The sequence below is a fragment of the Myxocyprinus asiaticus genome, chromosome 15 (assembly GCF_019703515.2).
Source record: "Myxocyprinus asiaticus isolate MX2 ecotype Aquarium Trade chromosome 15, UBuf_Myxa_2, whole genome shotgun sequence".
Taxonomy (NCBI): Eukaryota; Metazoa; Chordata; class Actinopteri; order Cypriniformes; family Catostomidae; genus Myxocyprinus; species Myxocyprinus asiaticus.
In genome coordinates, this window is record NC_059358.1 from 24,312,586 (window position 1) to 24,338,583 (window position 25,998).

A 25,998-nucleotide genomic window follows, 5' to 3' on the forward strand; every position below is an offset into this window, starting at 1 on the left:
CAGGGCAAGACTGAACAATAATGGGGAAAGAGGGCAACCCTGCCGGGTGCCCCTATCCTGAGTAAAATAATCTGAAATTAATCCAATCGTTTGTACCGCAGCTACCGGGTGTCTATAAAGTAACTTAATCCAGCCAATAAGTTTTCCCGAACCTGTATATTTCCAAATCTTAAAAAGATAATCCCATTCTACCATATCAAAAGCCTTTTCGGCATCAAGTGAGATGGCAGCAACCGGAGTCTTATCATTCACAACTGACCACGATATTGATGAAATGCCTAATGTTATCAGAAGAGCTATGGCCCGAATAAACCCAAACTGATGTATATGTATAAGAGATGTCATAACTTAAATCGGTTAGCCAGATTTTTTACAATTATTTTAACATCTAGCTGCATCAGGGAAATTGGACGGTAACCCTTACACTCACTTCTTTTCTTTTACACTGGATCTTTGTCCTTTTTAAGAATCAGTCTGATCTGGTCTTATGTCATGGTTGGCAGAAGCTTTCCATTCTTTAATGATTCCATTTAAACTTCAAGCAAAAGTGGAGCCAGTTCTGTAGCATACGATCTAAAAAAATTCAGTGGCAATGCCGTCTGGCCCCGGAGACTTGCCTATAGGCAAGGCCTTAATTACCTCGCAAAGCTCCTCTCGATTCTGAGATAACCTTGGAGAATTTGTTTGCTAAGTCATCAGTTTAGGAAGTTCTAATGGTTCCACAAAGTTTCTAATATCTTCATCAGTAGAGGAAGACATGGAACTATAGAGATCAAGATAGAATTCTTTAAAATCATTATTAATATCAAAGGCCGAGGTAAATATTTCACCATCATCAGATTTCACTGAGGGAATGGTAGAAAAAGACACTCTGTTTTATACATCTAGCCAGAAGTTTTCCTGCCTTGTCCCCTGACTCAAAGTATGACTGTCTTGCCCTGAATAGCCAAATCTCCACCTTCCGTGACAATAGTATTATATCTGTATTTCAATCGGGTCAATTCTCTGAGGCAATTAGATGACATTTGACGCTTCAGCTCTGCCTCGGCACTTTTAATCTTCCCTTCCAATTCCACGAGTTCTTGTGCTTTGGATGTTTTGGTGAATGAGGCATATTGTATGATCCGGCCCCTAAGAACCACCTTAAGTGCCTCCCAAGCCAAGCCCACAGAGGATACTGAGGACCAGTTGGTCTCCATGATTTCTTTTTCTCTGTATGTGGCAACACCTCTAAACACAACAGGGCGTGATCTGAGACTAAAATGTTTCCAATTGAGCAATCCACAACATATTCTAGATTCAGTCTTATGGACTGATGAAAAAAAATGTATAGCCCCTACCAAATGGGCTCAAAAGTCTCCAAATATCTGCAAGACCAAGATTTTTACACATCCTGTGAAGCATCAATGTTGCTCTAGGGGGCTTGCACATTTTTGCTTCACTATGATCAAGGACTGAGTCCATCAAAAGATTAAAGTCTCCTCCCAATATTATATCATGAAAGGTGCCAGCAGCTTGCAACATCCCTTCAAGATCTATAAAAAAGCCCTGATCATCAACATTAGGTGCATAAATTAGCAAAAATATTTCAGCTAAAACAATGATGACTCTTCCTAATTTATCTTTACTCTGTTAGAGACATTTGAATTGTAGATGTTTACTTAGTGTAATGACTCCCCTGCTCTTACTCGAGCGAGCACTATAAAAAAAAATTAAAAAAAAATGCCCACCCCATATCTTCCCAAATTATTCAGCTTCCTGCAGAGAAAGGTGCATTTCTTGAAGAAACACTATCATATTTCTTACGCTTAAGAGAAATAACCTTCCTTCTTTTCATGGGGTGCCCCAACCCATTCAAATTCCACATGGAGAGAGACAATCCACTCATATTAACATTTGACATTTTGACGTAATAAAAAAATAGATTGTGTGTCAAACAAGATTATAAAGACCACATTCCAACCTCAGAGCAAACAACAAAATCCGAACTTCCCCGGAACAAAACAAACAGAAAAAAAGAATGTGTGCATTAAACTCACGCACGACAGCGCCAACTGGCATCCATCTGTCCAAACGCAAACAGTCCATGCACGCCTAACCCCCGCGACAACTTTGCCAACAGATTGCTCAAGTCCGGTGTTTCTGCACAAATTTGAGACAGAATTACACATCAAAAGATAATCTATAAAACAAACTCCATCCAATAGGTGGAAGAAAAACAAAGAACATGTAGATTCACCCATAAAACTGTCCTGAAGCTGTGACATTCCACAAAATAAACTCCAGCTGATAGGCAGAGCCAGCACAGAGAGCGCACGGATTCTTCAAACAGTCAAGCGAATGTTCAGTGAGCCGGTCCACAGTCACTGCAACTTGAGCACAACAAGACGACCCATGGTTTTACGGCCATCCTTAGCATCTATTCTCAATTTGGCAAGGAATATCAGTACAAAAGCAAACTTCTGTTGATGTAAAAGTTTCTTGCATTCCTCGAATCGATTACGTTTCTCTCGAATTCGCAAAGTCTGGGAACAAAAAATACTGTGGTTCTTCCAAGAAAGCCTTCCTTTACTTCTCACTTCACATAACACCATATCTTTATCGGATGATCTCAGAAATTTGCCCAGAATTGAACAGGGCCTGTCTCCCTCCGCGGATCATCAAGCAGGAACCCTGTGAGCTCGCTCGATTTCCAGCTTATGGCCTGCTATGTCAAGCAGATTCGGAAAAAGCCCGTCCAGGAATTTCATCATATCCTGTCCTTCTTCACCCTCAGGAATTCCAACGATTCGGATGTTATTCCACTGGCTACAGTTCTCCATGTCCTCCAACTTCTCCCAGACACGCTCCAAATCCACCTTGGTCGCTAGCGGATTAGCAAATAATTCCCTCTCCAATGACTCCAAGTAATCAATCTGTTTCTCGACATCCCCCACATTGTAACCACATCAGTGAACTTTGCCTCCATGGCAGTGATCGCTCGACGTATCACAGCAAGATTCTTTAAGTCAGCAACAACCTTCGTCAGCATTGTGACATGTTCAGCATCTCTCGCCGCATCTCCTGCACCTCTCCGACTAAATTGACTCCCAGGCTTGCGGCCTGCTCGGGAGTGTTAGCTTGAGCATGTAAGTGTCTTTTAATGTCTCCAGAGCCCGAGGATTATGAATTCTTTGACATACTGTCCTCCTAGAACAGTTATGGAACAGAATGTATCGAATCTCACTAGTTTGTCATTAAAAGTATTAAAACTAGCAAAGTGCGCAGAGCCCGCCATTCACACATCCGATCCTCGCATGGCATCACGTGACTCCCCCATTCAAAACAGCATATTAAGAGGAAAGGTAATCAGTTTCCTTCCATGACTTTGTAACATTGTTCTTACCGTTCGAACAGCTAATGTTATAGCTCTAAATGTTATACTCTCTCCACCCTGACACCAATGAAGATATCCAGTGCAGTGATTAGATATCAACAAATTAATAATCATAACACCTTTGGTTGTCATAAATGATTGATTTATTGTACCATGACAACAATGTGTGTTGTACTGTATACACACCTTGCCTTTTCTCTGTCGATGTTTTAAACCCACGTTTGAAGCGTCTGTCTCTATAAATAGCGGAGTCAGCGATTGTTTTTATTTAACCTCTAGAGGGCACCGTTATATCATTGAACCAAGTAGTTCAGACAGTAAAACCCTTCAGTGCCTGGCCACAAATGTAACCAAAAAATAACAGTTTTTCCCGAAAGCAAATAGTTAAACGCAACTATCAGCACAGATTAATCAGTAAATCCAATAAATCAGTTGACCTCTAGTGCGCACACAGACACACTTGGAGACCATTGTATTAGAGCAGATTTACCGTCTGACCAGGAGCGTCTCTCTGGAGCAGGACACCATACCGGCACTCATATGGGCTGCCCTATGAATGCGTACAATGATTGACAGGCAGAAATCTTCTGATTTAACTATGGACGTGTTTTTCACCGCTGTTCACTGAGCCTAGGGATGTTATAGACACAAATGTGATATTTCATGGCACCTATTTAAATTATATCTGAAAGGTAATAAGGACATTTTCTGCAAGCCATTTAATAATAATAAAAAAGCATTATTCAACTGCTCATGATTCCAACATGGCAGCCCCCATGAGGGGGACCCTTTCCATGTACAATGGAGAGGGTCCCCCTCAGCGATCAGCTCATCCTCATTATGCGCTGAGGTCAGACAGCACCCACCACATAAACTTCAGAAATTAGTCACAATGTCTGATTTTGAGGCAATTGATGGTAAAACCCTCTTAAAACGTCAACCTGCTGTCTGGGCACACTCCCCACATCCTTTCAAAAATGTGTTTAACTGTCTGGAAAAAGATCTGTTAGAAATAGTCAATGCCTCACTCCTTTCAGACATGTTTCCGAAGTCCCTGAAAACTGCAGTTGCCAAGCCCCTTCTAAAAAAAAAAAAAAGCAATCTGGATAACTCTATATTGAACAAGTATAGGCATGTTGTTTTCAATCAGTTGAACACTCTTAAAATCGAATGGCTATTTGGACAAATTCCAGTCTGGTTTCCGACCACATCATAGCACAGAGATGGTACTCAAAGATACTTAATGATATTTGGCTAAATACTAATTCAGGCAAAATATCAGTGCTGGTATTACTTGATCTCAGTGATGCCTTTGACACCCTTGACCACAACATTATCCTAGACAGATTGGAACACTGGATAGAGCTCTCTGGGACAGTCCTCGGCTGGTTCAGGTCTTATTTAGAAGGGAGGGGTTACAATGTGAACTTGGGCAACTATGAATCTGAGTGGACATCTATGAGTCCCACAAGGCTCAATTCTTGCACCGCTCCTGTTCAACCTGTAGGCTTATATGCTCCCACTATGCCAAATTATATATATATATATATATATATATATATATATATATATATATATATATATATATATATATATATATATATAAATAAATAAAAAAATACATAGGTCATTGTATTTGGCAACAAAGGCAAATTTCCCAAGGTGAACACATACTTTGATTCCAGGGGTCTAAAGACAAAAAAAACAAGTCAAGAAATTTGGTGTCATTTTGGAGTCAGACCTTAATTTCAGTAGTCACATCAAAGCAATAACTAAAATCAGCCTACTATTATCTAAAAAATATAGTGAGAATTAGATGTTTTGTATCCAGTCAAGACTTGGAGAAACCTGTTCTTGCATTCATCACCAGTAGGGTAGACTTCAGCAACGGACTCCTCACCGGTTTTCCCAAAAAGACCATTAGACACCTGCAGCTCATTTGGTTTCACCTGAACCAAAAAATCTGAGCATATTACTCCAGTCCTCATCTCTTTACACTGGCTTCCAGTTACATTTAGAATTGATTTTAAAGTACCATTACTCATTTTTAATTTACTCAATAGCCTAGGACCTAAATACATTGCAGATATGCTTGTTGAATACAAACCTAACAGACCTTTCAGATCATTAGAATCAAGTCAGTTAGATATACCAAGGGTTCACTCAAAATAAGGTGAGACAACATTTAGCTATTATGCCACACACAGTTGGAACCAGCTTCCAGAAGAGGTCAGGTGTGCTCCAACAGTTGCCACATTCAAGTCCAGACTGAAAACACATCTGTTTAGCTGTGCATTTACTAACTGAGCACTGTGTTTCACTGACTGATTGTACTGTCAATTTATTTCTGTATTCATTTTCTTTATTTTATTATTTTTTATTCTTATTTCTTGTTGTTAATTGATTATAAAATGTATTTTAATGTATTTTTTTTATTTTTATGTAAAGCAATTTGAACTGCCATTGCATATGAAATGTGCTATATAAATAAACTTGCCTTCAATAAGACAGCTTTTAGAAGGTTGCTGATACAACTGATGAGTCCTCATCTCAAGTTAGTGGTCATGATTTTATATGTTTCAAAATTACAATTCTTTAAGTAAAACTTTTTTTTATTGAGGAACAAAGTACTAAGTGCATCTTTAAGCTGAGGGCAAGATTATTAGGGAATATTGACTTAAATTTCAGTCTGTTACACACACAAAGGCATTATATGGGGTCATTATTGCTTTGTCATTGTGGTGGTGGGGGCGTGGTCGAGCACCGGCTTGTATTCACATCAGGAGATCTCACCGTCTCAAACTTCCTCCTTGCAGAAAGTTAACTAAATTGTCACAGTTGTGCCGAAACCTGTGATTTGAGGAGGAAAAACACCACCATGGAAGCCTCACCTCTGGAGGGTGTTCAAGACCCTCACCAGCATACACCAGTCCCAACATCAGGCCCTCCTTGAGCTGCATGCAGAGCAGGAACAGGGGTTCATCGCGCTCCTCCCGGCCCAAGTGGAGGACTGGCAGGTGCTCCGGAGCTTGCTACCCCAGGAGGGGGCTGCTGCTGTGACCCCCGGATCCTGCAACTACCCACCCCAGGTGCCGCTGGTCAAGATGTGCCCCAAGATGACCCAGAGACATTCCTGGAACGGGGAGGCCCAACTTGCGGCGCAGCAGTTACCAGCGGAGAGCCTCCTGGTGCATGCAGACTTAAGAAAAGCCATCCTGCAATGGACCCCAGAGCAGCAGTGCAAATGCTTCTGCACGCGCTGACCCTTGGTGAGCACGGCCACCCATTTGCCTTCACCCAGCAGCTCCGGGACACCTGCCAGAGGTGGTTAATGGCTGAGCAATGCGACGTCGTGACCGTGATCGATCTGGTGGTACTGGAGAAGTTTATTGCTCGACTTCTGAGAGGGACAGCGGAGTGGGTCCAGTGCCACCGCCTGGCATTGCGCCACCCGGCCATCCAGCTGGCAGAGGACCATTAGGCGGCATATTCCGGAGCCGGCGAGCCCCGGGATCCTTTTTCTTTCTCTCTCTCTCTCTCTCTCTCTCTCTCTCTGGTCTCCCCTCATTCACTTCCCTCCATTTCCTCCCTTCCAGTTCCTCCTCCCAAACTGGCTCCCCGGCTTCGGGGACTGCACAGCCCACCAGTTTCCCCTATCCCTCTCCACTCTCAATCTCAGGTTGGTGAATCCGCCATCATGAGCGGGAAGCCTGGGCCAGTTTGCTGGAGCTGCGGGGAGCCCGGGCATTTCCTGGACCAATGCCCGGTGATGGAGGTGGGGACATTGGTCCGGGTCCCAGATGCGCCACAGGCCCCCCCCAATCGAGCTGGAACATACCGCATACCTGTGAGTATTAAGGGGGGTACATATCAAGCCTTGGTGGATTCATGTTGTAATCAAACCTCCATTCACCATAGTTTGGTTCAATCCGAGGCTTTGGATACAAGCCCGTGGATGAAGGTAAGGTGTGTGCATGGGGATACCCAAAATTACCCTGTAGTGACAGTCACCATTCAATTTCGGGGACAAAAACAGTGTTGAAGCTGTGGTTAATTCCCGCCTCACCCATCCACTAATCTTGGGAACGAATTGGCAGGCCTTAAGGGGGAATGTGTGTGGATGGGTCCTGCAAAAAAGCGTCGGGCCATTAGAGCAGACGGCATGCAGACATCACTTTGAGTCATTTCTGTTGGACTACGCAATGCGATATCCGGAAGCAGTGCCTCTGCGCAACATCTCAGCACATAGTGTTGTGGAGGCACTCTTCGGAATAATCTCAGAATTATTCCAAAAAAAACCTCACTGATAAGAGCACAACATTTGTCATGAAATCTACATGAACTGTATGAATTACTGGGGATTAAATCGATTCGGACCAGCATTTACCACACCCAAACGGACGGCTTAGTCGAACGATTTAATCGAACACTAAAGAATATGAATCGTAAGTTCATCCAAGAAGATGCTCGAAATTGGGACAAGTGGCTCGAGCCCCTATTATTTGCAGTACGAGAGGTCCCATAAGCCACCATGGGGTTCTCCCCATTTGAATTACTGCACGGGCGTCGACCGTGGTGCGCTCAACGTCCTACGGGATAATTGTGAGGGGGAACCTTCGAAGAGCAAAAACGAAATTAAATACGTTCTTGACCTAAGAGCAAAACTCCACACAATGGGGCAATTAATACATAAGAATTTGCTCCAGGCTCAAGAACGTCAAAACCGGCTATATAACGGGAATTTATACAGGGAGATAATATCCTTGTATTGCTCCCCACATCAAGTGGCAAGGACCCTTTGAGGTCACACAGCGAGTTGGGGAAATCGATTATGAGGTGAAACGAATGGAGAGGTGGAGCATGTTAGATTTACCACCTCAACCTCCTAAAATAGTAGAAAGAGGCGGTCCCCGTGACTTTGGCAACGGTGGGGAGGAGCTCGGACGGGAGGTAACTTAAGCCACTGATAGAGTCACCCTGGTCATTTATTCGTAGTGGTGATTGCAATGAGTTGTGTTAGGAACAATTGTTTGAGCATGTTTGACTTCAGACCAGATGTGCCATTGACAAGAATGGTTCCCTTAGAGGGAAGGAGTTGTGATAAACCACCAACTAGTAACTACAGCCATATATCCTCATGTGGCTGAGCAGTAGTTATGGAGAGTTCAATGGGATATGGTATGCATACAAATAATCTCGAGCTCCCGTGTTTTCAAATACCATCGTTCATTATTTAAGGGTCATGTCATTTACAGGAGTCAAAACAACAGCAGTAACATGTGTAAATCACCAAGAGGTTTCTTGCAGCATCTCCATGCACTGGAAAAGAGAATGTTGCTTTGGATCAATGTGCACCTGCTCTCTCAGAGAGTGACACATGTCCAAAGACTGTCAAACATTGTGGGAAAACATTTTTGGAGAGCCCTAAAATGTGTTGTCTCATACTAGTTCTGTGACAAGGATGACACTGTACAATGCTGCAGCAGCAAACGGTGCAAGGCAGAGAGCTTGCGGCAGACTAGGGTTGCCTAATGGCAAGGCCGCAGGAACAGATTTTGAACAGAGGGTGCTGCTGATGGATAGATGGGGGAGTTGGTGGGGTTTGGGTTGGTCCTGGGGGTTTTAGGGTTGACCGCTGCTGCGGAAATAACGAAAAATACCCCTTAAACATTTTCGTCATTACTTTTGTTAACAAGATTACCACAAAACACAACGATTTGACAGCACTTAATCGGAGTTGCTGCAACACTGACAGTGGGTGCTGCGGGCACCCCTACTTCCCGCAGATATGCCCATTGGCTACCTTTTCGGTTATATTCAAGATAATCTTAATAGAAGTTGTCTGTGTTGCAGCAGACTGGGTCTCCAGTTACACATGTGAGATTCTACTTGGATTACACTAGAGCTGCATCCCAAATTGCATACTTCTGCACTATTTTATGTCATGCTGTAGTGCAAGTAACAGGGGGATTATACACTTAAAAATGCAATGAGAAGAAGAGCACTATGAGTACCTGGATGATGTACTTCTTTAACTGAAATAACAGTGTGGAATGTTGGAAACTTCATGCACTCAGGTGGAATTTACCTGCCCCCAATGCTGGCCTTACAATACGATTTCAATAAATGGTGAATGTGTGCGCGGTCTGTGCCAAGTCTAGTTTTTCTAGACATGCAGACAGTGTGGATCCATCATTTGCACATGCACCTGGCATTGACTGTAGTAAAAAGTACTACAGTCCATGTCGAACACATCCGTATGGACTTGTGGTCAAAAGGAGTAAGGTTGGCTAACATGCCAAAGCTAGCAGAAACACAAATCACATGAATACGAAATGTCACTTCCTTCAGCTAAAAAACAGTGAATGCTTCCAAGAACTTAAAGTGTTCCCTTTGAAAATTTACTGAATGTTCACTGGAAGGCAGAGTTAAGTGTAAGTGAACAGTGTCTAGTGTGTCATTTGAGACATAGCTTGGATCTTCTCTAACTTACATGATGAAGAAAAGGGTTGTAAAGGGCAAGATACCTGAACAAATGGGCACTTTCATATCCCATGGTGAAATGTCAAGCAAATCGACCAAAAGAGTAACTTTTTTTAACCAGCCATAACTTTAGGTAATGCATGTATAGCTGGTTTTCTGAGGGAAATCTGACATCTCATCAGAAGCCACATTGCTCATCTGTTTAGAAGATATGAACTTGAATAAGGAATTATTTCAGTGCAGTAGGTTAGAGAACCTTGTGGGACTTCCATAATGTATTGGCCAATGGTCTAAAAACTTTTCTATGTGCCCAATTATGAAACCTTATATGCATGTCCCAAGTTGCATAATGAGATGTCTTATCCATCTCCTCAGAGAACCAGGATTACCACCGCAACCAAGAGTTCTACAGTTGTTGAACATGAGAAAAACAAGTCGAAAAAATTAAGGTTGTCAAGAAAAAAAAAAGCTGTGTCCCAAATGACACACAATACACAATGCACACTGCTATCTAGTGTCAATCTGGAACATGGAAGCATTTGCCATTTTTCAGAATAACCTCCTGCCACTTTTCTCACATCCAACTCCTACACTGGTGCATGCTATTCAGAAATGATCATCCCTACACCCTATTCTCTTCAAAGCCAATTACTCCCCACTGTGAGAGCTTCAGAGGGCTGAAAAGCGATAACAGATATAGTGATCTCACTTTAGTTATTCTTATTGGTAATTATTTGGAACGACCCTACGGCATGGATTTTGCTCCCTTTGATGTGCCTTGCTAAAGCATTCAGCACAGGTGAGAACACAGCAATGTGTGCTGAACAGATGTAGGGGTAGGGTGCGTTCTTCTTGAAAGCATTTAAATTGGACAAAGATTCTCAGCCTTTTTGTGACATTATTATTTTGTCAGAGTTTATTTAGCCAGAAGAGAGAAACTTGGTATGCATTTGGTTGGTATGCATTTGTGCCACGGTTCATCTGATTTTTTAAGTCTAGCGATGCATCTGAAGTATCTGGTGTAGCAGCATCAAATACACTGGCAGAGTCACAATATCCGCTAATGCACCTGTATGCCTCTGTAAATTGATACAGCTCAAATGGACAGAGCAGCGCGAGGCAAAGAAGGTGCGTTTTTACTCGCAGACCGGTCTCGAGCTCTTAAATGTGCAGCTCTGCAAGAATCAGTGAGAAGCAAGGTGCAAGTGGAAACCATTTGAATTTGGCACAGAATTCTACATCACCACCCTTGAATTTACTATAGTAACACTAACTGTACTTTAGAGAGAAATAGATTGATAATAAATATGATCATATCACTACTTCAGCTCTATTAAATTTGTCATAGGCTACATTAGTGGAGTGAGGGAATATAATAAATTTGTTACAAATTACAAATATATATATTTTGTATTTATTGTTTTTACATGTGTTTAGAGTAGGTCTTCAGTTTATTTCAAAAATGCCACTGTTTGTTTTATAGACATCATGTTACATCTCATCATGGCAGTGAAGATCCCTGCTTCCATGTGCTTGCTTACTATGGTCTCGTTACAAATACCACTGTTAAAACTATAAAAATAAATAATGAATGAATATAATTTGTCAAAAGGGAAAATGCAAAATACACTTTTTTTCCAGATGCAATATAAATGTAAACACTAAAAAAATAGGCTAAAATATTTTAACTTTTTACAGATGTTATAGATAACCTTACTGTTGTTGATACAGGTAAATTTACATCTGCATCCAACTCAAAATCAATGCTGTAATATAGAATGAGCTTTTCAGTGGGACAAAATGTAATATTATTGTTTTTTTTCACTTATTTTTGAAAAATATGAACAATATCACTTATTAGTTTCTGTCTTCGCATTTTCATTTTATAGGCCCCAGATATAGCCCTCCATCTGTTTGAATTCAAGAAACGCAAGGTTTGGTCTCACATTCATGACGTGTAAGCCTGCTGAATTTATTAACAAAACTTTAAAATTATCAAAGATGCACTGAGCTAATTAAGCACAGCAAAGTCCCACTTTCAAATTGTCACATGATGGCGGGGGGGGGGGGGGGGGTAACAAATATGATCTTAACATCTTGATGAAAATTTGGCATCTGCTTCTTTGTCCTCGAGGAAAAACATTTGTGAACTCATTTAAGGAGAAACATCAATGGTATTGCATCACTTATGCCAATGTTGAGGTGCTGCATGGGTTCACCCAGGTCAGCTAACAAGAAGAAAGCCAAATCTCTGGGGCAAACATCCTGTTTTTGTCATTAATCACAAAACTTCTCACCTTACTACGTAGTGCTTAAATCCTGCTGTCATGCTATAAAGCATGAACTGACAAATGCCAGAAAGTCTTAGGTTCAAATACTGATTTCTTTGTTCACAAACACACCAGGTCAAAAGATGATGCAATAAGCAAACTAATGCCTGTCTACAGTCTTTTAGGGACCATGGCAGTGGCTCTGTCATGATCTGTAGGGGCAGTTTGCTCATGGGTGTAGGGGTCAGGGCCAGACACTGAAGGAATAGTTACAAGTAATTATGGATTCAACTCTGGTGCATCTGATTTAATCGATTTCTCAGCAAATGTTTAAGTATTTTCCCCGTTAAATACTCCCTTGGACCAAAGCCTGTGTGACCTTGAAATGGCAAACCATCTCATAAAGATCCTACATCCAAGAACAATGTTCTGTTAATGGAATCACAGAACAACTTACTCAACAGTAATCAATGCTGTTTCAAAAAAGGATATTCCACGGAGACTGTCTCTTGTTAGTAACTGAAACCCTGTGACTGTCAAGAGCCAACTCCAAATCATTGGTCCTCATCCTTCTCGATTTGTCTGCTCCCTTTGATAGAGTGACCCACCAGATACTCATGTACACCCTGTCTGACCTAGGTATCACAGCAATTGGCTGGTTCGTGTAGTACCTCCCAGGCAGATCCTTCAAGGTCTACTGGGAGGAGAGATGCCCAGGACCCCTCCTCTTCTCGACCTACACATCACTCGAACCAATCATAACGGCTTCTCCCATCACTGCTACACATATGCGATGAAGCTCCACCTGTCATTCCAGCTCAATGACTCCACTGTCTCAGCTTGTATTTCAGCCTGCCTTTCAGATATCTCTGCCTGGATTATTGAACACCACCTCAAGGAACTCAACCTTACAAAGACAGAATTTCTGGTGATCCCTGCCTGTTGACCACAACCTCACAATTCATATCGGCTCAACTAGGACAGCCAGGAACATGGGAATGGTGTTTGATGATTAGCTAAACTTCACCGGCCACATCTCTTCAACTGTTCGGTCTTACAGGAACACTCTTTACAAAATCAGTAAAAATAAGACCCTTCCGGTTTAAATATACTGTACAGCTCCTGGGCCAAGCTCTTGTCATATAAAGACTTATCTAGTGCAATGCTCTGTTGGCTGCCCTCCCCACTAGCACAATTAAGCCACTGCAGTTGGTCCAGCGTGTCTGGTCTTCAACCAAATAAAGGCTCACTTCACTCCCCTCTTGATCTCACTTTACGGTCTACCCGTTGCTGCCCGCATCAAATTCAAGTCTTTAACTTTGGCTTTCAGGACAGCCGATGGAACAGATCCCTCATACTCATGTCCCCTTTCGCTCCCTGCAATCAAAGAATGAGTGGCGCCTGGTGGTTCCATTGCAACAAGGCACAAAGTTGCTATCCAGCTCGTTCAAATTCTCTATTTCACATGTTAGAATGCACCACCAACCCTCCTGATCTGTTGAGACACTCAACATTAACAAAACAGGTGAAGACATCTCTTCCATGAGCATTTAATCAGTCCACTAGCAAAAGGCACTTGCTTTCTATACTCAAAATAAAATAAATCTGTGTCTGTTTCTTTATTTTGTATCAATCTTCTGCTTTAACTTCTATACTACTCCATCTATGATTAGAACTTGGCAGTGCGAATACTGTTGGCTTTTGTATGACAAATTGCTTATGTTCCTCATTTTGTAAGTTGCTTTGGATAAAAGCAACAGCTTAAATGACTAAATGTAATGTTGCTGTTCACAAGAAGTGAATCATGCCCACAACAAAAGAATTCAGAACAAAAATTAAGATTTTTTTTGGTCTTGCACAAAGCTGAAAAGGATTACAAAAGTATCTGTAGAAGTCTTGATGTTTAGTTCACTGTAAAACAAACTGTCAAACTGAGAAAGTTCAGCACTCTTGATACTCTCCCTAGGAGCGGGCATCCAGCAAAGACTGCAAGATCACAGCACAGAATGCTCAATGGTGTTTAAGGTTGAAAATGCAATGTTCTGTGCCATGATCCATGCACACAAGTCTATTGCCCCTGAAGATCTTACCCAGATGTTCTGGTCTTGCATGAAACAAATCACTCTCAAATCACTGAATTTAAATTAACTCCTTGTCCACTCTAATTATCTTTGGGACACCAGCAGACCCTCTCCCTTGCAGCACCAACAAGATGGACACAGTGGTTTTACCCTGCTTTTTGCCCAGTGGAGAATTCTGCTTGCTTGGAAATCATCTACTCATCCTTTACTATCTGCCTGACTGAATGATATGGTTTACTTTCTTGACCATGAAAAGGTTAAATAATCACTTTGCAGCTCTGGTGGGATGTTCTACACAATCTGGCAACCCTTGAGATTACCTTACTTGCCTTCCTACCTCCTCAGTTGTATTATGACATGCATGACTTTAGATCCCTATAGACTGATGACACAACAAAAATTCAAAGCCATTCCTGCTACTCTTCCTCTGTGGTCTTCTTTAACGTCATGAAAATTACTATCTCCATTTGATTCTTTCAAGTCTGTCTAGTCTAGTGGCTTGTGCATGTCCTGTTCTCTCTGCAGTCCCTCTATGAGGCAGTACCAAAAATTGAAACTGTGATGGTGTAAATGAAGTTAATGTCCTCATCAGAGGAAGGGGACAAAAAAAGTTAGTGGTGTTGTTCCAGCACCTGCTGTGCAAAACAAATAGACAAAAATATAAGGGCAAGCTAAAGACAGTTAAGGAGACTGTATTACAGAAGAAAACCTACACAATTGTGCTCTAACCAGCACTGCAAACAAGGTTCACCACTGTCCCTGATAACATATTGTAACATACAGAACTCAAATCTTCCTCCCCAGTCTCAAAAAAAGTGCAGATCTCAAATTATCTGCCAAATAGTAGAATAATTGCCACTTAAACCAGTGAATCAGTCAAATGGATTTGTTGAACTCCATAAATGTATTAAAACAAAATTTTCGTACATGCATAGTACAGTCAAAGACAACTCTCTCCGGGGCCTGGGTAGCTCAGCAAGTAAAGACGCTGACTACCACCCCTGGATTCGCGAGTTCAAACCCAAGACGTGCTGAGTGACTCCAGCCTGGTCTCCTAAGTAACCAAATTAGCTTGGTTGCTAGGGAGGGTAGTGTCACATGGGGTTACCTCCTCGTGGTTGCTATAATGTGGTTCTCGCTCTCGGTGCGGTGCGTGGTGTGCTGTGCGTGGATGCCACGGAGAATAGCGTGAAGTCTCCACATGTGCCATGTCTCCGCGGTAACGCGCTCAAGCCACATGATAAAATGCACGGATTGACGGTCTCAGACGTGGAGGCAACAGAGATTCGTCCTCCGCCACCCGGATTGAGGGGAGTCACTACGCCACCATGAGGACTTAGAGTACATTGGGAATTGGGCATGCCAAATTGGGGAGAAAAAGGGGAGAGAAAAAATAAACTCTCCCACCAATCTTTGGTGTCCAGTTTAGTTATGGGAGAAACATGCAGGAGGCCAATTTGGCAACAATGGTTCTAATTCTCACATTTAAGTAAGCAACATGAGAAGGTTTTCTTGGCAGGGGGGTGGGGGCTGAAGGGAGACTAACTACCTTTAAGAAAAATCTCTTCCACAAACATGTTCTTGTTACTATTATTTCTTCAATGCTGTCTTCCACTTTCATTTCAGTTTTATCATGTACGGTCATTTAGGAACTGTGTTGCAGCATGTTACTGTTAGTCATGTTACTGCCTATTAAGGATGGATTGCTTTTAATTTCCTCATTTCCTAGTAAGGTTGCATTTAGGGGTGTAACGATTCACTCATTTTCTCAATATGTTGATTACTAAGCCTGCCGATTCACATGCATCGATCATGAAATATGATTTTTGAATTGAGAATCATTAGTGTTGGTCAACAATCGGTTTAAAATGCATAAAATCAAATTAATCGTGATTTGGCAAAACAGTGTGCAATTTTACAGAATGTATAAATATTAGTTACGTGCACCTTGGAGCACGCACCCTCACAGCTCTCCCCTTACAGACGTGTGCTGCACTCTTACATCGCCCTTCACAGCAGCGCGTTCCATCTGTAACACTCATTAAAACTTATTCTGAGGAGCTTACTGAGGCTTGAGCACCTCATGTCTGATCTCTTCTCAGGACAGCCACTGACTATCACATAAGCAAATGAAAGCTCACTCACAGTAGCACTCTTGTCTTGAGTCAAACCCGCTTATACCACTGATACAGCTGCCAACTCATTGCATGGGCACTACTGAAATAAAATGCTTTTAATTACGGGAGAATTTAGCAGGGATTCTCTATAAGCTAAAATAGTGCCATTTTACTGGTATCATTGATTAGCAGAGGACTTGGCAGGCAGAAAACATTAAAGATGAAGTAATTAGTTGATAGTGCTTTTCTCTTGTCTTTATTTGCATATGAGGTCTTGAGGAAACTGAATGTAGTCATTAGATGTTAATATACTGATTCAGGGTTCCACAGTCATGGTAAACCTGAAAATAAAGGAATTTTAAAATTGTGATTCAGTTTTTTTTTTTTTTTTTTAGTGAAACCTAATATGGAATATTTTGCTCACTTAAAACACACTGTGAAAAAGCATATGGCCAATTGCAGTGTAAACGCTCATGCATTCGAACAGCCAAGGACTGTCTACTTGCCTGTCAATCTATCACTGCATTAAAACAAGAGGCTTAAACTTTCTTTCATCACATTCCCCGTGGGTCACATACACCTAGTATTTGGTAGCATTGCCTTTAAATTGTTTAATTTGGGTCAAACTTTTTAGGAAGCCTTCCACAATAATATAATAAGAATTTTGGCCCATTCCTTCTGACAGAACTGGTGTAACGGAGTCATGTTTTCTATCGGACTGAGTTCAGGGCTTTGTGATGGCCACTCAATACATTGACTTTGTTGTCCTTAAGCCATTTTGCCACAACTTGAGGTATGCTTGGGGTCATTGTCCATTTGGAAGACCCATTTGCGACCAAGCTTTAACTTCCTGGCTGATGTCTTGAAATGTTGCTTCAATATAATCCACATAATTTTCCTTCCTCATGATTTCGTCTATTTTGTGAAGTGCACCAGTCCTTCCTGCAGCAAAGCACCCCCACAACATGATGCTACCACCCCCATGCTTCATGGTTGGGATGGTGTTCTTCAGCTTGCAAGCCTCACCCTTTTTCCTCCAAACATATCGATGGTCATTATGGCCAAACAGTCCAATTTCTGTTTCATCAGACCAGAGGACATTTCTCCAAAAAGTAAGATCTTTGTCCCCATTTGCACTTGCAAACTGTGGTCTGGCTTTTTTATGGCAGTTTTGGAGCAGTGGTTTCTTCCTTGCTGAGCAGCCTTTCAGGTTATGTCGATATAGGACTCGTTTTACTGTGGATATAGATACTTGTCTACCCGTTTCCTCCAGCATCTTCACAAGGTCCTTTGTTGTTGTTCTGGGATTCACTTGCACTTTTCCCACCAAAATGCGTTTATCTCTAGGAGACAGAATTCGTCTCCTTCCTGAGCGGTATGATAGCTGTGTGGTCCCATGGTGTATATACTTGCATACTATTGTTTGTAGAGATGAATGTGGTACCTTTAGGCATTTGAAAATTGCTCCCAAGGATGAACCAGATGTGTGGAGGTCCACAAATTTTTTTCTGAGGTCTTGGCTGATTTATTTTGATTTTCCTATGATGTCAAGCAAAGAGGCACCGAGTTTGAAGGTAGGCCTTAAAATACATCCACAGGTACAAATCCAATTGACTTCAATTAGCCTATCAGAAGCTAATTGGCTAAAGGCTTGACATTTTCTGGAAGTTTGCTTAAAGGCACAGTTAGCTTGGTGTATGCAAACTTCTGACCCACTGGAATTGTGATATAGTCAGTTAAAAGTGAAACAATTTGTCTGTAAATTACTCATGTCATGCACAAAGTCGATGTCCTAAACGACTTGCCAAAACTATAGTTTGCTAATATAAATCTGTGGAGTGGTTAAAAAATTAGTTTTAAATTACTTCAACCTATGTGTATGTAATCTTCTGACTTCCACTGTAAGTGTTTAAATCAAAGTCAAGTTAAATTGGATGGAATGGTGCACAGAATGTCTTCTCACTTTCACTTTCATTTTCTTTTATTTATTTTTTTAGCTTTATCATCATGCAGTAACACACTGATGTAGTGAGTGATGTATGCGGAAAGTGTACAGGAGATGTACACTTAGTGACCACTTTATTAGGTAAACCTGTACACCTACTTGTGCGATAAATCACGCAGATACTGGTCAGGAGCTTCAGTTAATGTTCATCAACCATAAGAATGGGGAAATAATTTTATCTCAGCGATTTCAACCGTGGCATGACTTTTGGTGCAGACAGGCTGGTTCGAGTATTTCTGAAACTGATCTTCTGGGACTTTCATGCACAACAGTCTCTAGTTTAATCAGAATGGTGCCAAAAAATAAATAAATAAAAAAACATCCAGTGAGCAGCAGTTCTGCAGATGGAAATGCCTTCTTGATGAGGGAGGTCAATGGAGAATGGCCAGTCTGGTTCGAGCTGACAGAAAGGCTACTGTAACTCAGATAACCCCTCTACACAATTGTAGTGAGCAGCACAAATCTGTTATTGGTGCCGATTAATCAGCAAAACCGGTCGACCTCTACAACAGAACCTTCAAATCCTGTAAATTGCAAGGAGTGAGCGGCTGTGGATCAGAATTGTTGATCCAGCACATCCCACAGATGCTCAATCGGATTGAGATCTGGGGAATTTGGAGGCTAGGGCAACACCTTGAACTCTTCATCAAGTTCTCCAAACCATTCCCGAACAATGTGTGCAGTGTGGCAGGGTGTATTATCCTGCTGAATGAGGCCACTGCCATCAGGGAATACCATTGCCTTGAAGGGGTGTACCTGGTCTGCAACAAGGTTTAGATAGTTGGCACGTTAAATTGATGTCCACATGAATGGCCGGACCCAGGGTTTCCCAGCAGAACATTGCCCAGAGCATCAAACACCCTCCACCAGCTCATCATCTTCCCACAGTGCATCCTGGTGCCATTACTTCCCCAGATAAATAGCACACATGCACACAGCTGTCCATGTGATGTAAAAGAAAACAGGACTCATCAGACCAGGCGATCTTCTTCCACTGCAACAAGGTCCAGTTCCGATGCTTGTGTGCTCACTGTAGGTACTTTCGACAATGGACAGGGGTCATCATGGGCACTCTGACCAGTCTACGGCTACGCAGCCCCATACACAGCAGGGTGTGATGCACTGTGTGTTGTGATGCATTCCTCCTGTAACCATCATTAAAATTTTCTGCGACTTGTGCCACAGTAGACCTTCTGTCGGTTCAGACCAGATGGGATAGCCTTTGTTGCCCTCGTGCATCGATAAGCCTTAGGCGCCCAACACCCTGTCACTGGTTTGTCCCTCCTCGGACCTCTGTCAGTAGGTAATCACCACTGCTGACCGGGAGCACCCAACAAGCCTTGCCATGTCAGAGATGCTCTGGCTCAGTTGTCTGGGTATAACAATTTGGCTTTTGTCAAAGTCGCTCAGGTCTTTACTCCTGCCCATTTCTTCTGTGTTCAACACATTGACTACGAGAACTGATTGTTTGCTTACCACGTTCACTACGAGAACTGATTGTTCGCTTACTATCTAATCTACCCAGACCTTGACATGTGGCCTTGTTAGGAGATGATTAACGTTATTCGCTTCACCTGTGAGTGGTCATAATATTCCACAGTGGTAAGTGTATCACAGCCAGAGCCCTTGTAACATGTAACCAGTCACGGTTAGTTTTGTTGTTACATGCCATCGTGCTACTACATTAATAGACCATTGTGCAACACAGTCTCATTTAAATGGTCCGCATATCAGAGCCGCAGCAGACGCGTTTGAGCTCATAATGTTAAAGTGCTCGCCTGTTTCATTTTCACTCTCTCTCCTCAACAGTTCCCTGTAACTTTTAACTGTCTTGTCTAATGATAAAAAGGCAAATATCAAACTAATATAAATCTTTCTCTAAAGCACTTATTCTGACAGTCTCTCCTCAACAGTTCCCTGTAACTTTTCTAATGATAAAAGGCAAATATAAATAAACCTACTATTATATACCATCTGCAAATTTAAACAGATGTAATTCACGAACTTGCAAAAATCCAGCGTTTTCTTCCCGTCGAGCGCTCATCTAATATCGTCCTCTGAAGCACGTATTCTATCAGCCAGAATCAAAACTTCAGGATCAGGATCAAAAGTTGCTGATTCACAAATCATGACAATCCAACCAGGCGATCCAGGCCATTTAAACTGTCAGGATATTGCTGCTCGTGCTGGATACGCACGAGCGCATGAGTGTAGCCAAAGTCTTTCTAGCAAGTCAGTCCACTGTCGGCCATGTTTGGAATGCTCTCAAGAGGCTATTTACTGTCATGAAAGTGCAGCTCCTTTCTACTTGAATGAAGAAAGACAAAAATCTCCAAAAGAGTTGGTCAAGATTACGATCAAAGAACATATTTCAAATCAGCAGTAAAATCTGACAACACTGGTATCATAAATGGTGCTTCTTTACCTCAGATTACGCTAAGAAATGCAATTTTCCCAGCTTTTATAGCTAATCCGCATGCGCGTTCTCAAGTTGATTGACCAGCGATGTCTATATCTAAAAGGTGATTGGCTCTTTTACCTGTAAGGCTGGTCTTCCTATCTACATCTGTTGACCATTAGCTGCAGTTGGGCATTCTAATTTTTCCCATTCATGACGACAATAGAAGTGGCCCATCTCTGCTAAATAGTCTCTGGTACAACTTCAAAGTAAAAGTGCTTAACATGCGCTATAAGTAAATGTCTTCTTCACTATGCACTGTATGTACAATTGTTTTGATTCTGTATTTTTTGAGAAAATGCAATTGCTAACATGTGCATGCCATCTATGGTTGCTATGGACTACTGTGTGTACTGTTATGTCCTTCCTAATATATACATTTTTTCATGTGCAAACAAATTACTAAAATTTGATGACTAAACAGAAATCAGAAGAAACTGCCATCTACCATCTAAAAAATATTTTAAAATGTAGATTCTTTTTTTTTTTTTTTTTAGTTTTGTGTGAAATTGAGTAAATATCGTGCTAAATAAGTTTATAATTTATTTTTTGCAATTTTATGTTTATTTACTATATTAAATTGTGTGATAAATCGGCACTGAATCGGCATTGGCCATTTAAAAACCCATATCAGTCAACCAATATTTACGACGATAAAATTGCTGTTTTATAAGAGAAGACACAGACAATTTTGTGACAGGTAGGTGTCAGTTTACGGCTTTCCCATTCATTTGTATGGTATCCACAAAAGTGACTTACTGTCATAATATGCTAGTTTGACCATTACGCTCTCTATGGTAAAAACGCAGATGTTGATACCTCAAAATAGAATATATCTGGCACAGCAACTCCCCCTTTTAACATACTCTCATAAATGGACAGTCCTCTTAAAAGGAAAATCCCTGTGCCGAATAAGTATTTGCCGTCACAATGTTTGGTCATGATGCAGGAACCGAGGGCATTTGATGTTACTGAAGTTCAACCTACGCCATAGGCACCATATTTAAGAGTTGGTCTCAAGTTGTCACAGAGGGCAAGATTTTCAGAGAATACCCTCATAAATTTTGGACAGTTCCATACACAAAGCATATGACATCAGAAGACTTGCAATTAAGCATGTGATGGTATAAAATGTTACTTCACGATAATTGCTGAAGCTTTTATCACGGTATAAGGTATTATCACGGTGTTGAATTACATTATAAAAACAGGCTGAACGATAAACAAACATTGTTGTTCTCTGAAAAGTTCATTAAACTTGTTATTAAATCCTAAAATGGCCTTTAAATTAACAAAGAACTTAGAAAAGAATCCTAAACGTTTAAACAACTACTATCAACACCAGATATATAGCCAGATATAATATTTAGTTGATGTCTTAATATTTAAATGGTCATTATGTCATGGGGCTCTGATCATTACAGACAGGTACAGGTACAGACATCATCTTGTTGAAGCTAATGTTAAAGTAAGGCTAGGCTCATTTTATCAAGCCAGCTACTAGGCTACAGTATGCATGTTTTTTTCTGGATAGCAAGCCAGTTGCTAATATATAGCAAGGTGCTAGCTACAGATTTAATTACCGCAAATTCACTCACACTTTAAGGCAAGGTACGATTGTGAGACATACTGTCGTCCCAACATGAAATTAAAATCGAAATCATCATTGTGCAACATTGCCATTATTAATTACAGGACTTAGTATTATCTGATTTCAATTGTGTTTTAGTTGTTACTACAAGACGCAAATGTTACTGTGTAGCTAGCGGAGTTCTAGCAAACTACTCTTCGGCCAATTACACATTATCTGCAAATGGCAACAAGAGTTCACTTTTTTTAGTCGTCTTAGCTAATTACCTCTTAGTTCTCAAAAACTGTTTGGAAAAACAAGCAGAACTGTCACAACTTACCTTTAACTTGCTGAAATGCACAGGATGATTGTCCCCCAGATGAGCAAACATTTGAGGTGTTCCTGTGTTTCGCTGCCACTTTTCTCCCACATATTTTACACAAAGGGAAACAATCTCCAACCAACAATCCCTCTGCATTTTTATGAAACCCAAAATAATTCCACACTTCCGACTTAACCCTGCTGGTTTGTTTACATCAGAGTGTGCGGTGTCATTTGTGCCGAATACACACAGTTTTTTTGTATCTTGCTTTTTGATGGGATAAAAACCACTGTACATTCAGAAAAATCGAAACAACTTGGCCAAAAGGTTATCTGTAATTATTTACTGTATTTTAAAGTGCCCACGATAACAAAATTGTGCATGTTAATTACCCTGATATACCGTTTAACCAAATACCGTCACATGCCTACTTGCAATACAGACTACTTTTATTGTTCTTATATATTCTTTTGGAGCTTGACAGACAAGAGTCAAAATGAACTGTTGTTGTCTGGAAAATAGCTTTAAGATTCTCCTTTAGTGTTCTACAGAAAAAAAAATAACAGTATCAGGTTTGGAACAACATGAATTTTCAGAATGTAATGACAACATTTTCATTTTGGGTAATGTATCCCCTTCACCCACAACTTTCATTATTTACTCACCTTAATGTCATTCAAAACCTGTATGACTTTTTTATTCTACAGAACACAAAAGGAAATAATTTAATGAATGTCCCAAACACAATGGCAGAACATAGATACTCACTTTAATACTTAATAAAAGCACCCAAGTGTCATTAGTAGTCCATGCGGCTCATGTATCATATACCAAGTCTTCTGAAGATCAGTGATCACTTTGCATGATGAACAGACCATAATTTTAAGTTGTTATTATCTCTCAAATCAAATAATTGCAAACGGAGAACACATCCAGTATGGTGGTCACATCAATTACATCAAACCTCACTGGTTCTTGGGACATAACGTTTGGTCATGAGACACACAAGAACCAATGAGGTTTGATGTAATTGACGTGACCGCCATACTGGATAGCAGTGCTGTTTATGTATTTTATTAATCATTTAAATTGACAGTGAATAACTTCAGTCACGATCTGTTCATACCAAATGATTGAATGCCGTAAGAGTATGATACACAAGTCACATGGACTACTTTGATTACACTTTTGAGTACTTGAAGCATTAAAGTGAGTGTCTGTGGACTGCCATTGTTTTGACTTCAGCTAACTGGACATTCTTCAAATGATCTCCTTTTTGTTTTGCATAAAAAAGAACATTATATGGGTTGTGAACAACAAGAGGGTAGATAAATAATTACATAATTTTAACTTTTAGGTGAACTAACCAGTGCTGTTCCCATGATAAACTGAAGTAAATATTAACATACAATGTGATTAGTCTACTCCATCCAAGCAACCCATGCTGTCTTAGCATGTAAACAAATGCTTGCATTCAAGTCAGTCAAATGTGATGCTCGGGTAACAGGATGATGTACACACAGTGAGAGTATGCCATCAGTTGAAAGGGGCTGACCTCACTGTCAATCAGTGTACTAACTGGTGTGCTATACACTGGTGCATGTAGCCAAGTAACAGAACACTGCTTTGGCTAGGTAGACAAAGTGTTTGCTTTAAGGACATTCTTGTATAAAACAAAGCTACATATTAATAAAGTTAATTGACAATATGCAATAATACTTCTCATTCCCATCAGGTGAAACAATTACTTTTTTATCTGTGTATGAAAGAAACTAAAATCCCACAAGTTTCACTTAACATATTGTGAAGATTTAGAAACGGCCAACAAAATTATTCTAATAAAAACAACTTGCCTTAATATGCGAGTACACAGTCCATAAGCAAACTCCATGTGTCCATTGTTTTCCTTGTGCTCACGCACCCTGTAACAAGAATGGCTTACAATCAAATATTTGAATGACATAAAACAAGTATACAACAGATAGATAGATAGATAGATAGATAGATAGATAGATAAAACTTCTTGGACACGCTAGTTTCAAACTCTCTTTGAATGTAAAAATTATAACAAAGAAACTACAGTTAGTAGGTGCACAATGGTTGATATTCAACACATAAATAAACGATGGAGTCTATAGTCTCTTCTGGCAGCTGTGCAGTGACAATGACTGTTATTAAAGTGATGCTAGTGTCACTACCACCAAAATCTATGCCTAGTTTATCAATCGAATCAAGTGACGCAACACTATTTAAATATACATATCTTTGGAATTAAAACTTTAATTGATTTAAGTTATTATTTAATTGCTTACATAATACTTGGAAGATACGGCGCAATAAGCAACAGAAATACACGAAGCTAAGCTGGCTCGCTGGGAACATGAAAGTCCAACGTCACATTACAAAATGGGCTGCATGCTTGAGCCCAGAGCAATAGAGAATCCGAGCAGACAAACAAGAACTACCGATCTGATCTTACTACAGCAATCCACATCCTAATTTGATGTGCAAATATACTGATCGAACACATTAAACACGAGTATTATTCTACAACGAGATTTAGTCTGCGCAGCAATGCATTATCATGTGCAGCTTTTTCCAATGAGATCAGTCCCCCTTAGAACGCCTAGTACTCACCGTCGTGCTCGGCTTCCTGCTGCTGTCGCTTTCCTTTGTAAGACTCTGCGCCTTTCCGCTGCGCAATGCTCATATAAGATATTACCAAACTCTCACTTCACGTTAAGGATACGTGGAACACGATATTTATTTTTTCTGCGGATTTGATGTTAGTTTGGTTTAGCCTCCTCGATGCAGAGTCACTGAACAATGTGGCTCAACCCTGGATTTTTCATGACACCCGATCAGTTGAACCAATGAGAAGGCGGCAAATGAAGAGGAAGACCCTCCTGCTGTTCTACGGGCCTCCATTTCAACGTCCAATGTGTAGAGACATTTCTTTGCGCATGGTATCTATGGAACGTACCTTAAAATGGCCACCGAGGCTGTGGGAGGAGCTTGTTGGTTACTCCGTCGACCACACCATGGTATGCCTTGGAGATTGTTTCAGGATGCAGTCTGGTAGCTTACAGCTCCTTGTCAAAGAACTTGAGGAAGTCAGATTACCCGCAGGTCCTGCAGTGCACACAACCTTTCTTGTTCTTAGTGTTGTAATATATTCCACTATTACAATACAGTGGGGTAACAATGTCATGGAACCCTTTTCAGAGTTGGCCATACATCTGATAACCTACAGTAACTTGTTCATCAGCAATGTGAGCTGTTACTGGGAAAGGTAATTGTTAGATTTAAACAAATA

At 40.9% G+C, this 25,998-nt stretch overlaps 1 protein-coding gene across 4 annotated transcripts in view; it reads right to left on the minus strand.

Annotated features, from left to right (window-relative positions):
- Positions 1-25,683, minus strand: part of LOC127452412 (uncharacterized) — a 58,434-nt gene extending 32,751 nt beyond the window's left edge. For 2 of the 4 annotated variants that reach the window (XM_051717818.1, XM_051717816.1), the window contains exons 1-2: positions 25,320-25,676; positions 24,536-24,604 (exon numbers count right to left, since the gene is read on the minus strand). The gene's annotated coding sequence lies outside the window, so the exon portion shown is untranslated. Of the gene's footprint in view, positions 1-24,535; positions 24,605-24,994; positions 25,225-25,319 lie in introns of those variants that run through there. The other 2 variants (XM_051717820.1, XM_051717817.1) reach the window with 2 other exon arrangements.
- Positions 25,684-25,998: the final 315 nt, after the last annotated feature.